General features: G+C 33.0%; 1 long non-coding RNA gene across 8 annotated transcripts in view; it reads right to left on the bottom strand.

The window, feature by feature from the left end:
* Window positions 1-15,738, bottom strand: part of LOC136793801 (uncharacterized) — a 1,119,572-nt gene that overhangs the window by 1,041,245 nt on the left and 62,589 nt on the right. For all 8 annotated transcript variants that reach the window (XR_010839590.1, XR_010839589.1, XR_010839593.1 and 5 more), the window contains one exon: window positions 7,210-7,371. This is a non-coding gene — a long non-coding RNA (uncharacterized lncRNA). The remainder of the gene's footprint in view (window positions 1-7,209; window positions 7,372-15,738) is intronic.

Consider the following 15,738-nt stretch of genomic DNA (forward strand, 5'->3'; position numbering starts at 1 on the left):
GGGGGCAAAGAGAAACTTCTAAAAGATTCTAGAGAAAGAAAATAAGTCCTAATCAAAAGATCAGGAATCAAAATGGCATTACTCCTCTACATTTCTAGAAATGAAATTTATGAAAGATGGTATTCCCTACCTAAAAGTTTATAATGACCTGACTTATCAATTAAGTGTGTCTGGAGAATAAATATATTTTCATATGTACAAAGCTGCAAAAATTTACCTATAAAAACCCCTTTCTCAGAAAGAGTCAGAGAACTACCTGGGAAACAAGAGTTAATTAGTAATATTATACTTCAAAATATTTATTTAGGAAAAAAGTAAATATGTAAGATATAGTAACATTCTCTTTAATCCAAACTTATATCTAGCTTTGGGGTTTTGATTTTGATTTCAAGGATACTTGAAGGTGAAGACAATATTAATCACACCTTTGCTTTTTTGTGTTTTCTTTTTCTATTTAGCTTATAGGTAATTTTTTTCACTTCAGTAAATATATATAAATAAAATTATTTAAATAAATACAAGTTTTCTATGGTCCTCAAAGTTCACATAACTCTTTTTTAGTAATTAGAAAAGTTCATTAATACTTTCTGTAGAAAAATCTTACTATGGGTTCCAAAGTTTTTGAAAGAGGTTTCACCTTTAGTGCCTCCAAAACACTGTTTGGACAGTGGAATAAACTCTAGAATGGACTAGTAAGACAGAAAGCTAAGAAATTCTGTTGGATTTCTCAAATTGTTTTTAAACAATGCAAGATAAGCTCTGATCACGTATTTCTCTACCAAATACCATGAGTATGAGTCTCTGTTTTTTCTTGTACTTGCTTTTAAGCATCCATGTAGAAGTGGAGAATATTATTATTATTAATATAATAATATTATTATTATTCTCTTTTGCCAATCATTATAATATAATGCCAACAAGAGCAATGAATTTTGTTTCTTCCCCCCTGCCCCTCTGATATATAGTGCCTAACAAATTACACACAGTCAATAAATGTAAATAGATGAAATAATGGATGGATAAATGAAAGAGACAAAGGAGTGTGATAGAGTGAGTCCTCAGGATGATTTGGAAAGGAGATTCCAGGATGATAGTTGTACATGTACATGGGATAGCCCATCCAGATTATAATAGGTGAGATGATTCTGAAAGACACTTTTTCATAAAGATTAAACCTTCAGAATACCTGTTGCACCAAAATGTCTTGAGAGATGATATAGGTAATAGACAAAAGTTTGGGTTGAATTAGAGACATACACATATGAAAACTAAACAAACAAGAAAGCAAAATTAACTCCAGAAAAAAAAAGTCAAAGAGTAAACAGGGAAGAAAAAAGCTAAGCCCTTATTTTCTATAGTTGGAAGTCAAATATAATGTCCAAAACTAAAAACAAATGAATAAAAACCCAAACAACAACAAAAAACCAAAACGATCTAATAATAGAAGTTCATTATCTAGAGATATTGTGTCAGTTTTCAAAGTAATCAGCTAAAAGAAATAGAAGCCACTGCTGCTGAGAAACAATGGCAGTGGGATGCTGTTTCTCAAAATTAACCTCTAGAAATATTTGACACTTTTTACTATGTGCAAGGATAACTGAATAAAGTAAAAACTTTAAACAAATAAACAAAAGAGGATTGATGTACTTGAGGATGGCCTCTGTTTATCAGGCACATGCCCCCAACCGTAATTCCACTCCAGGAAATTGTCTATGCCCATTTTCCTTTTGAACCATCACTAGTTATCTTTTCCTCCTGAGGTTAACAACACCATTCTTTCAAACTTCTAGTGACTGCAAAATCACATTATTGTTCCATTAGAAGTTGAAGGCCTAGTTATTCTAAATTTTGAAAACGTCTTATAATTTGTGAGGAAACTATACTAGTCCTTAACTCTTTTGTTTCCATTTTTTCTCATTGTTTTTCATCTGCCATGCTGCTGAGGATTATCATGAACGTTTTTAGCATAGAATTCTTCCTGGATTTCATCCTGAATTATTTTTGTATCCAGTCTAGGAACTTTACTTGTTACCTTTTACATTTGCTTTATATCAAAACAAGTTTCCTACTAAATCCACCAATTGATAACAATCTCAAGCAGGAATAAGTTTCAAGCCATTGAAGTGAATAATTTCAAGTCATTGAAGTGAACAGTTTGTTGCACACATTTTCTGAGGTTCAAGATTTTAAAACCCTCCTCCACATGTCTTCCTTCCAAGCAGCCTGTATGCATGATACAGTGAGAAAGATCAACTTCCAGTTTATCATCCTTACATCCATCTATGTCCAGATTTGCTAAGAATCTAGTCTCACTATTTTAAATTGCTCAAGTAACATTTATTTATTTCTTCTTCTATTCTGAAAATCTCCTTCTAACTCAATTTGCCACCTAATAATTATCTAATAAGCTGGTAATATTCAAATCAGATAGGCACTTTATGACCCTAACCTTGACTTGACCTGACTTGACTTCTTTGTGGCATTTAGCACTAGTAGCCATTCCCTTTCACTTTAAATTCTAACTTTATAATTTCCAGGACACTGATTCTTTTCCTTCCACTATAGGTTTTTGTTTGTCTGTTTGTTTGTTCTTTTTGGCCACACTGTGGGGCATGTGGGATCTTAGTTACTGGACCAGGGATCAAACCCATGCCCCCTGCAGTGGAAGCAAAGAGTCTTAACCACTGGACCACCAGGGAAGTCCCAATATAGCTATTTATTCTCAGTATCTTTGCTGGCTCTTTTTCTTCTCTACTTAATCTGTCTATCTATCTATCTTTATTTTATTTATTTACTTATTTATTTTTTGCTAAATGATTTCACCTATCCCCACAGCTCTAATGTAGCCACCTACATTTATTTATCCTCTTGTCTATATCTCAAGGCCAGGAGTTTCCAAAGACCTCCAGGTTAGAATTTGGCTCTCTCAGAATCCTCACTTTTAATTCATCATTTTACCTAAACTTCTCCTATTTCTATGCTCTTTATCCGGTTACAGAAATGCCTAAAGAAGGGATTCACTCTGATGATTTTTGCGTGTGTGTGTGCTTTTCTTCACAGCTCTCTTTACAGGATCCCTGAAACCTACTGCAACTTACCCTTGTCTTTTCTCTATATCTACTCCTTTCCATTCCCAGAGCAGGGGCTTCAAGTTTCTGTCTTGAGAAAGACATCCCAGCTGTACACCAATTAGTGGAATACCTAAGTAACTTATTTAACCTCTGTAAGCCTCAGTTTCTTCATGTGTAAACTGGAGATAACTGTAGTATCTAAGTCATAGGATAAAGTGTTAATTGATGTAATACATGTAACTGTTTTTAGCCCAGTTCTTGACACTGATACATACTACTTTTATTCTTAAGGAGGTAGAAGACTACTAGCAAATCTATTTGTAAAGTGAAAAAGAAAAGTAAAAAGAAGGAAAAAAGACAAAGAAAAAAATATTAGTGTGTTGGAAATGGTGTAAACTCAAGGTTTATAGAACATTTGATTATGTCTCTTTGTCACGCCTTTGTGGCTGTGACCAGATTCTTCCTTACCTTGACTGTGGCCTTAATTTTCACATTATATTTATGATTTCTTTTCCTCTCTTTGAGGAAACTTTTCCAAAACTACTTTCTTACAGGTAGATTACATTGAGTAATATTTCCAAAATATTGTTGTAGTAACTTTTAAAACAGTTGCATTTCTACAGGTTAGATCAGAAAGTGAATTTCTGTGAAACTAATCAGATTTTCACATTGAATTCTAATTTAATTCAGGGATGTGTTCCCACCTTGCTGTTGACAATATGCGGCAGAAGATGACAAGACTGCAGCTTCAGCTGTCATCAGCACAAATCAGGAAGAGTCAGCGATGCAAGCACCAGCTCTTCCCGTAACATTTTCTTTTCTTTTTTTATCCAGGATGCAACAGATGTGAACAGCAGGGAATCAACTTTTACGTCTCTAGCAGAATTCCATTAATTTAAGACTTCAAAGACCACATTCCAACTTTGTCATTGATTTTCTAATTCCTTTTTGGCAAGTATCTATAATGTGTGTTGCCAAATAATAGTTTTATACAGGTATATACTCCACCAAAAAGTATATGCTGTGGCAAGTTATATCTTTATACTCCTCCACAGTAAAGAAATCAATTTAGACATAGGCAAATCAACGTTTATAAAAAATTATGTTGTTCTAAGTATACTACTTTAATTTCAAGTGTGGACAGAAAGACTTTATTATTCAGTATTATGGTGCATTTTCATATTAATTATCCACTGGAAAGAAAATAATGCCAAGAAGTGTACACTCTAAACTTGTTCATGCACATTTCAGTTTGGCTTAACTTTTCTTAGTTCAGGTTTTTTAATTGAAACCGGTTCATCCTTCCAAAAATATTAATGGAAAGGGTTACAATTGAACAAACAAAATAGTGCTTGAAGGCTCTGTGACCTTTAGCAATCCCTAGAACATTTTAAGCTACTCTAAAAGAAAAACAAAAGCAGAAATGCTGAATGTTCTGCCCACACATAAGCATATGGGCCTCCCTAGAGACTCAAATCACAGGAAATTTTTCATGTTATCCCCATAGCTTCAGTTAATGCATGTAATAGAAATGGATATTAAAAATCTATTCTCATTTATTGTAATATGAATGCAAGTGGAGAAAAACAGTAAAAATCTGCAGTGTCTGCACATTTCCTAGCACTCCGGTTTGTGGGAGAGTAGGAATTATTTATGGACATTCTGGCACAGCTCTAATATTAAAAGGGCTACATGTCTTTCTCCATCAAGAATTGCAAGTTTTAAAGTGTCCTATAGAGATTTCCATGAATTAACCTTCTTAAAAATACAGGGAGAAATATCTGCTTTTTCATGGATTAAAAAGGACTTAGATGTGTGATGTCGGTGTAAGTCTTTTATTTGCATTTCTTCATACGAATTTACCATGTGACTTTATTAAAAAGAAATAGAGGTAGTTATCTTTAGTAGGAAAGACTAATTAGAGACAAAACTACTCTGGCATTTAATACTCCCTGAAATCTTTTGTTTATGACTGTAGTTCTGTGTTATGTGTTTACCATATACACAGAAACATACAAAAAACAGGAAAGTAACAAGGCTTTCAATAAACTAGCTTACATTTAAAAATAATATGCTGAAGATAGTGGAGTTCATATTCTCCTAATTAAGGAGTTTTTTCCCTGGCCTACTGGAATAAAAGGTAGTTAAATTGATATTCTGTTTTTTAACTGATTATTAAACTAGGTCAATTTCTATATGTTGATTCCAATCACCAACGTTGATTCAAGTATACATATTTTTTCATATTGAACACTAGGACTGTACAATAGTATCTAAAATAAATCTGCCCAATCGTCTGAACTCAGGGACAGAGCCATGTGTTACTATTAGGAAAAATAAATAAATAAATAAAAAATAAATAAATAAACAAAGACCCGAGTAAGCTGGTGAGCCTTCCCACCTTAATTCATACAATTGAATATTTATACAGCAATATAATTTTCATTGAGAATAAACTAGAAATCTATGTAGAATAGGATATGAAAAAATGGGACAGGTAAGTAAAATATTTAACAGTATCATAAAGTATGTAGCTGGGAAGAAGCAGCTATTTTGCTGAAGAAGGAGATTCTATTTATCCAGATGATAGAAACATGTGCTGATTGACAATACCTTTAAAGATATCTGAGGAGGGGTTTGGGAGTGGGCAGATATCCATGCAATTAAAATCTCAGTTTTCCATTGCTCTTGACAATGGAAAACTGAGAATAACTACATTCACTGTAAATATCAACCTTCAGGGGAAGTTCCCTGATAAGGAACTTATCCCTGATAAGCTATCAGAATAAAAGGGAGACTTCACAATCATATTCTTTTTCACCTATATATACTTTATATTATATAGCATAGGCTTTTTACTTCTTATATGCATTACAGATACGAAAATACAGATTTTAACTTGTTCAAGATATTGTCTGAGAAAAAAAAAAAAAAAAAAAAAAAACTTGGAAGAGTAACAAAAATACAGTCCAAAACATTTTTGGTGCTTTTGCTTACCAACTTCTTTTCCTCTTTTGCAAAACTCAACCCACAAAATAAATCCTGTATGAAAATATAAGGTATTCTCTCCTACTCTTACTGCTTCCATATAGTCAGTTACCCCAAATGGCCCTACTTCAAACTGGCAGCGCGCCTAGCCAGTTATCTAAGCAAATTTTTGTCTTAGTTTCTGTGGTTATGCTATAAGGCAGATTCTTTATTATTTTCCAATAAAATATTAACTGAAGAGTGATATAGACTTAGTGTGTGATCCGGAAATTTAATTTACCTGTTTTGAAGGCAAATTATTCACCCACACTATCCATCTCTTTCCCCATATATAGTCATGTCCCTATTTAACCTGACAATAGAAATATTTGGAGATCACCTTTAGCATAAAACAAATAAACAAACACTACATTATTAGAAAGATGTGTGCAATGTAAGTTTGAAACAGAATTACATATATTTAATGGACAAATAAACATATATTTGAAGAATGTTTGAACTCATATTTGACATTTGCAGAATTAAACACAGAGGAGGTACCAGTGTGTGTTTGCCCCTAGAATGAACCTATTTGATTTGATAAATCATAGTACAATTTCAGCTTTAACTTTCTGTAATTCTGATTATGTATTTTTTTAAATGAAAAAATATATAAATAAGGAATAATAAGCAAATCACCATAATTTGTAGTTAATCTTTTGAATCCAAAGTTCCAGAAGATAGAGTTTACAATTGGACATTTTAGCTCTTTATTCCATACTATTAATTTCAGCCATTACTGCCAAGAAATTGACCGTTAAAAGCAATGGTTCCACTTCTCATCTGGAGTCCAGAGCCTCACTTTTTTTCCACAAATACTTGTATTGGTTATATTCAAGGTTTCAAATGGAAAGCCTTCTGAGTTAAACAAGTTTTATGTTTTAAGTAATGTATTGTGTACATTTATTATGAGACTCCTTTGCTAAGCTAGTTTCTTCCTGAAGAACCTCTGTGTACATGTTGCCTTGGCATTGATGTTATATCACATTGCTGAGATAGGTTATATTTTCAGTCACAATGAAACAAAGTAACTCCAAGTAAAATGCATTCATCTGTGGAGCTTTAAAAAAAATCTCAAGTAACAAATCAAAAGTAATACAAATAGACTTACTCATTTGAGAGAGAGGAAGAAAATAATGAAGAACTTTTCCTTGTTTCCATCCTTGTTCCATTTGGTCACTACTGCTTCCTCTGATCAATGAATTTAATATCATCAGACATGGCAAGGATGTAATCTGTGCAAACTTCTTTTTGTTTCTCATACAAATGAAACCTGTGATAAGTAAAATATTGTTTTAAAAAATGGAAATTTAGTCAGGATAATATAAAATATTGTAAAAACTGAATATAGTTGTAATAATTGTAAAACTAATTCTGTTGGATATTCTTGAGTGAGAGTCATCTGAAGACATGAGGGAACAAAACAGTGATAGTATAGTTCCCTCTTGGGAGATGAATTTTTAGTAATGTAAAAGTATAATAATAAATATTCATTGAATAGTTATAGTTGCATCTCTCTAGAAATCAAGCAGACATCTTTAGCACAAATCTACAGAAAAAAAGCCACTGGAATTGAAGTCATTTGCAGATGATGTCACCACCCTTCCATAAAAATGTAAAAGCAGGCAGATACAGTTATATAGTCTATAAGAAATGTTCATTGGATAGCTTTGGCAATTTTCAGAGCTCTTTCAAATAACTGGAAACAATATCATATGGTGCAAATGACTAAATTAGAGAAAACTCAATCACAAAAGCAAACATTGACAAACAGAGGATTTGGTTTAAGAAAGTACATGAGAAACTCATTCTGAAAACATATCTCAAGCTAGAACAGTAGTTTTCGTTTTAATTTTTTTCGACTTCTTTGGTCTAAAATATGTATGTTACTCTTCACATGTCTCAGCAGTAGACTTGGCCTTGGGTCTGTGGCTTAGCTGAGTACTGGAATGAGAGTGATTAGAGTGGTTGAAGATGGGGTGGATGACTGATGAGGCAATTTGCCCTTTCTATATCCACACAAGCTTTCCTGAATCTAACCTTCTATCCTGAAAAGAAAGGCAGCAAAATCTTTGAAATGTGACATTTTCCAGATAGAACAATCTGAGAAACCCAATTACATTCTCATTCACTCATTCTTTCTTTCTACTACTCTCTGTTACTATAACTAAAATCAGAGGTATAGTTATGGTCTCAACAGGGCAGCCAGTATCTAATTGCATCCATTTTCAATTAACGATTGATGAAGCAGATTTCTTCAAATTTTCATCCTGCCTATGCACAAACCAGTTGCATTTGATCTACACTTTTAAATTATAAAATTCTGTTTGTACTAAATTTTTGAGGTAAATGAAATAGCAACAGAGAATAGTTTGTGGTCAAAGACTTTGCAGGATGAATATCATTTGCCCAGAGTGAAATTAGAATAAATATCATCAGTCTTTCTTTTTAGTTCAGTTCGTGACAAAGGCAGATAGTATAGTGTGAACACATTTATTTTCCATGTGATCTGGTCAGTTACTTGGTAATGGCAGTGGCTGACATTTCTTAGGGTAAAACCTAACAACTTAACTCTGAGTGCACTGCAAGATAGCCAGCAACATGATTTTATTCTTCAAAGATTTCCCAAGATGGGAGAAATGTTCATAGATAGACCTGACAAGCATAGTGATTGCTTTTCCTTTGGGTAATAAAACCAGCTACATTTTTCTTGCTTTCGCCTGTGGTTCCTAAATGCAAAAGAAAAGCAATTATCACATGAAATATATGCCTAAGGTACTCTTCCTACATTAGGTATCTATTTCTCTTTCTATTCAGGATTTCCTTTTGGAAGGACAGAAAAAGTCCAGGCTATGTAACATACGTCTCCCAATAAAATATTTGTGAGACTTGGAGGGTTTCTTTTTAATCAGTTTTAGTGACTCTAATCTAGACCGAAGTCATTTTTTCTCTAATTATAACAAGAGAGATTCCCCTAAGCCTAGTATTTTAAAGAAAAAAAGGCTTAGAAACAAGAAAAATTCTCATAGTCACCTTCTAACAGTTATTCTGTTTCATTTTTGACGCTTTAATATAAAACAAGCATCTGAGACAGGTAATTAACTGATTTGAGATTTACGTAAAACGTCCTTATGTTCTCTTTAAAATTTGTATTTCTTAACATTCAGATCTTTCATAGATGTTTTCTTTTGCTTCAAGTGGGAAATTTAACTTAGTATACCACTGTTTCCTAAATAATATCCATAAATGATAAAAAAAAATTAAATTATGATCTGGGCTTGGACATTTTATAATAAATCTCAGGCTGAGAAAAAAAGGATACCTCGAATGCCTTTGAGAAAAAGTAATGAGTTTGATTAGATAGTAAAAAGTTCAGCTTCAATTTTGGCATAATCTATCAATAACCCTCATATTTGAAAGGTCACCCTAGTTGGATCTAGTCAATTTTGAATCTAGAGGATCCTCAATAAACATGTGTTTAATGAATAAATGAAAAGATTAATTAGTGAAGTATATGTCCAGTATCTGTCCAAATACGCATATATACTGAAATACACCCCTGCACATACATTAGGAACTGTGCTAAAATGCAGAGAACACAATGATGAATGAGATAAACATCTTAGATATGATGGAACTTTCATTCCAGTGAGAATGAAAAATTGTAAACACATTCTTTAAAAAGACAAAAAAATTTTACAACTTTTGATAAATTCGATAAAATAAAATCAATAAATCAATAGGGTAGGGAATGATCAGCTATTTTGTTTAGAGTTAGGGAAAGTCTTCCTGAGGAAGTGACTCTCTGAGCTGAACTCTCAAGGAAAGGAAGGAGCTATCCATTATCAGAACTGACAGGGAGGAAGGGAGGGAGGGGAGGAGGAAGAGGGGAAGGAGAAAGGAAAGGAAGGAAAGGAGGAAAGGAAGAGAGGAATAAGAAATACTTGTTAGTTATGGAACATTTGTACTCTAGAATTACTCTTCCCCAGCAATGTTCTTCCTCTGCAAAGATCTTGAGCAGAGAACTGGAGAGGAGTCAAAAAGGAAAGGTAAAAAAAAAATTCCTGGCTTTCACAAATAAAAATATATTCGGTTCTGAAAACTAAAGATGAATACATGTTACACAGATCTCCCAAGAAAAGTTATGCAATACATTTCTAAATATATTGAATTTCACTTATAAGAAAGATTAATCACCCATAATTAGCATCTGTTCATTAATACCAAGTGTAGCCAGATTTAACTATAATTTCCTATATTGATCATGCTGTAAAATTGGCAAGAAGAGACTTCTGAACTTCCACAGGGCATTCAAAAATACTACAGTACATAACTGGGGGAAATATGTCTTAGGGAATAATAAAGTTATGTAAATATATAACTGACATTGGTAATAATGCCAAATTAAGAGGTTTTCTCCAGTGATATGGTATAGAAGCCTGCCACCCTATATTAAGGATTAAATAAATAAGAAACCCAGATAATGACACAGGCATTACTGGTAAAGCATCTATGATCTCTGGAAAGAAATAGAGCATTACTAGCTAGGAAGAATCTCCTTACCAAGATGTCGTCCTATAACTTTTATCTTTGGATTCCAGTTTGATCATCTGGAGGTGTACAGAATACTTTCAATCTTTCTTCTATGTAACATCCCTCTGAACATTTGAGGAAAAATATCATATTCATATTTTTTTTCAGCTTAATCATTCCTTATATCTTTACCTATTACTCTTATTTTTGACCATGTTGGCTAAGCTTCTCTACACACATTTCAGTTTATCTATACACAATGTAAAGTGTGGTTCCAAGCAGTGAGCACAGTATGCCAAAACGATGGTCAGCTCTCTGATATTTCAAACCTGGAGCTAGATGATGACTGGGAACTCAGTCACTAGTCAATTGGCTCCATAGTTTTTAAGGCCGCTGGCATATTAAACATCATCCATCAACAACGGTTCAACGAACATAAAGATTATGTGAACATAAGAATGAATTAAGTATTGTATAATATTTTATCAATAATTCTGTATCCACAAATACGGAGAAAAGTCAGTAAAGGAAAATCAGATTAAACAAATGACTCTCAATTCAAAAATTCTACCAGTAATCTGATACAGTGTAGCCTTTCTCATTGAAGTTGCTCTATTCTTAATCAGTAAAAGTAGCTTCCTACATACTCTAGCTATGCTTTGGGTTAATGCTTTAATCTCTATTAAAGCATCTTCATTGGCTCATTGATCAGGATGACTGAACTTAGTTCATGGGTGTGACAAAACAATTAAAAAATTTTTAAATGTCACTGAGCTATTTCTATGTAAGCTGAATTAATTGATCTTTAATGTGTATTATACTAAATGCAATTGTGACAACTTTACAACAAAAGCATATTAATACTGAGAAAATGTGACATTGATATCAAAATAGATCACATATCTTGAGTTTAGTCTCTCAATTTTTCTTTACCTTGATTTCCTCATCTTTGAAATATGTTTTGATTCTGTTATCATCCTCTTCCCAGTATAATTTTGCAATTATGCCTTATCTTTCAATGGTGAAGAAAGAAAGATTTGAATGACAAAATGAATGATTGTATAAACAACTGATTGAATAAATGCAATGAGTATTTGGTGAGCACTTGAGTTCTGTGAGAGATGAAGTTCAAGAAAAACAGAGCCTTGAGATTTCACTAAGCAATTCTTACAAATTGGATATAGCTAAAGTCAACTGAATTTGTAATAGTTAACAGATACTCTTAGAAGTGTATATTAAGGTTGCCAGTGGGAATCAGGAGGTCAAAGGGCAGAATAGATGCATGATTATTCTCCAGTATAGGCACAACACACAATTTCAGAACTATATATTTTATAAACTCCTAAAATCCTAAGATGAGGGAAGGTTCTAATAATCATCTTAAGAATTACAAAAGAATTTTGTGCTGTGGGTATTTGACAATAATTGTGAATTGTTTGAACAGCAAACTGATTATAAGATTGTCCGGATCACAACAGTTGAGCACACTTGATAACAATGCATTTGTGAATTTGAAAGCCAAATATATGCCATGCCTTTTACATATGTAATTGCTTTTGCTCATACAAATAGTAAAGAGAGATATGTTTACCTGATTTTTAAGGAGTACAAAATTGGTGGTATTTTAAAATTATTATTATTACTTGAAAATGAACCTCCCCCCCACACACACATTAAAATGCCTCCAAAAGTAAAAATTACCCATTGAAAATAAAAGAAGTAAATGAAATTTGCCTTGGTGTTTCTCCACCAAAGGAATAATTTCTAAGTTTTTTGATATACATTATTCCATATTTCTCTCTAGGCCTGCAAAATTCATATTTCTTATATTTTGTAAATTAGTCAGATATATACAAATTTGTGTATGTATACATATATTTTTTCAAAGTTTTTCAACACAATGAAATCAAACTATTCCTGATGCTTTTTAAAGTTAAATTCTTTTGTGTACACCTTTTAAAATTAGTGTATATACAGAGATTCATTCCTTTTAATTGATATAGTACATTGCATGTATGTTCATACTTTATTCAACCAATTTCCTACTAAAGTCAATTTAGACAGATTCCAATTTTTATTAAAATCAAGACTACAACAAATGCTACAGCACATATTTTTCTACTTTTTCTATTTTTCATGTTATTATTTTCGTAGAACAGTTTAAGATAATTGGGTAATAAAGTTTGGGAAATTGTTATAGATAAAAACTGACTTCTAAAATATTGTTCCAATATATACACCTATCAAAATTATATTGGAGTACCTATTGCTCCCCACTCTTTTCAAAAATAAATGTCATTAAACTTTTCTTTTTAATTTTCCTAATTTGTTAGAAAAACAAAAGTGACAAGTCATCATTGTTTTTATTTGATTTTCAGAGAGACAATTTATATTTAAAGTCAGCATGCAGGTAGTGAACAGGTCCACATTCTATCCATGGATATAGAAATACTACAACTAGATTTGTCCTGAGGAGATGCTTTTTGACTGATATTTCAGCCACAGACAGTGGGATTAGCAAACAGCAGTGAACAATGAAATAACAACCGTTTATTTGACTTTTGATTTCTCAGAACCTTTCAGTATCCTCCCATTTACTTGCTTCTGAGAGGGTTAGACTTAGGTCTTAAAACACCATGCTATGTGGATAAAATCTTATTCACTTATTTACCCCTTCACATCAAAAACATTAATTTTTACCCTTGAGATGTTTACAATTTAGTGATGAGTCTCATGTGTAAAACAAATAAAATTTTAAAAATTTAAACCTATATGGATGGCATTGTATAGACTTCATGGATACAGAAGATGTAAAGTAGGAGAAAATTAGTTGCAAAGCCCTCAATTAACAGAACAACTAATGATCTGGTTTTGTTTTTAAATCACAGAAAGCACCTTCAGATCTTCATGATTATCCTTGTTATCGCAGAGAGCATTATAGGAAGTAAGAAAATTGTGCAATCATCAGCAAGTAAGCTAACCTCATTGTGGCTAGTAAATTAGGAAAGATAAGAAAGCAAAGTTTACCACACAAATAGAAACTGATAAGAGAAAGAAAGCAATCACTTTCCCTCAACACTGGTCACCAACAAAAAGTGCAAAGGAAAGCATTAAAGATCTGTGCAGTTTTAGGATTGCAGCTGTATTTACCATGCACTCTATCTCTGTTGCTGTTCTGCTGGCAGAATTTGACCCTGAGGACCACCTTTTAGAGATAATAATAATGATTTATATACACTTAAAAATCAGAGGAAAACTTATGAGTTTCACAAAGTAGTTTGTATTTTCAGAAAATTAATGTCATTTCCAAATACAATGCTATCAAGTAGGTAGGAAAAATGTAAATATCTTTGAAAAATATACCTCTATTATCCAAGTTGAATATTTGGTGGGGAGTAGAAGCTGTCAAAAACCTAAGCTTGTGCAGTATTTCAACACATGGACATAAACACACACATATATACACCTAGTTTTAGCCACTGAATTGCTCATCACCTTGATCCCAAATATATACTCACAAATCAGTCATGTTTATAATATGGATGAATTTATTTAGCTCTGCTTCAAAACTGAAGCTTCCTTGGGGCTAATCTGACCCTAACTTTAAGCTCTGGGCACACATTGAAAAAAACACCCTTCTGGTGTGTCAAGTTCTCGTACCTGAGTATCTATCTGACTTGATAAACCACCATATAACAAGTCTTTCTAGGATGGAGTATTTGTTTTCTGAATGAGATCACTTCAAGGATTGGAGTTCTGCATCTGAATCTGGGTTTTATGGCCAGAACATCCTAATGGCCCAAATCCTCTTAATTCTATAAGGACCTGTGGGTATCACTTGCAATGAGATTCTTAATGATGTCTTACTGATCACCAAAGGTCAAGGTAAAGAGTAAAAATCTCATGGACCTTTGAGTATTTTAGATTTCAGAAATGTAATTAGCCTAAAGATGACTTTACTTCCTAAACTCATATTCTTTACAGTATGAATACAAGGTTTCCTTTTTTAATTATGGAGGAGCAGATTGCTTTAAAAGGGGTACAGTTTAAACTCTGAAGTAACAGATGAATGATTCATTTCACTACTCCAAAGCAAAGACACTTAATAAGAAGCTTCAGCCAATCAGTGCTGCTATACAAATTGATGAGGCTCATCTGGACATTTCTGCCTCCTGGTCTTCATAGAGACCACGAAGCCATGGAGCCATGGAACTGCCACAGACAACCAGCTTTAGGAGGGAAGGATCTACACTTCATCTTTGCCTCCATTTGTCTTTGGTATATTGTGCCAGCGAAAAGTTCTCATAATATCCTGGTTCACTACCCACCCATAGAACCCGAAAGACCTTTTTCCAGAAAGATTCAAGTTTACACGTCAAGCTAATAATGTAACAATATAAACTTTATAGCATGGGCCTAATCCAGCACAAAACATGAAAGGTGAGGTAGAGAAGATGGTGAGTGTAGGGAAGAGATATGTGAGTGGGCATTCACAGGTGATTAGTCAGGAAACCAAGTAAGGCACAAGTAGTGTGATACTTGGGCCTTATGCTATGGGCTAACGTTAGCACTGCCATAGACATCAGACCACTCTCTTCCAACAAGAGCAGGAGTGTGCTTTGTAAAATTAAGAGGACTGAACACAAAAAAACATATTCCAAACTTGCACAATACAAAGCACATAAAACAGTAAGTGTTTTATGACTGTAAAGGCTTTCTTCGGAAGGAAGCAATTCCACTTTCTCCAAAGTACTTCATTTTAAATGGCTGGTGTAGGCACATTCTTTATCTTCAATACTAGTTCATTTATTACAGGCAGTGTAACAACTGTCAGATATTTTAGAAATAGTGCTAATATGGGCACACACTAGAAAATCTTTAAAGCTTAACAAGAGGAAAACTTTATAGAGTGTGAAAAAATCCTATTGCATTCATATCTTCATTTTTCCCTTGGTGATTTTTATGTTAGAATGACTGCTGTGATTTTAATACTAACACAATCTGTTCACCCAGACCTAGGAGAGAGTGATTAGAGTTTTAAAATAATGCACAAGATTCTTTATTAGAAAGATTTAAGATTGTAAGAAAATCTTTAAGTTGCAGCTGT

The sequence above is a fragment of the Kogia breviceps genome, chromosome 3 (genome assembly GCF_026419965.1).
Source record: "Kogia breviceps isolate mKogBre1 chromosome 3, mKogBre1 haplotype 1, whole genome shotgun sequence".
NCBI lineage: Eukaryota > Metazoa > Chordata > Mammalia > Artiodactyla > Physeteridae > Kogia > Kogia breviceps.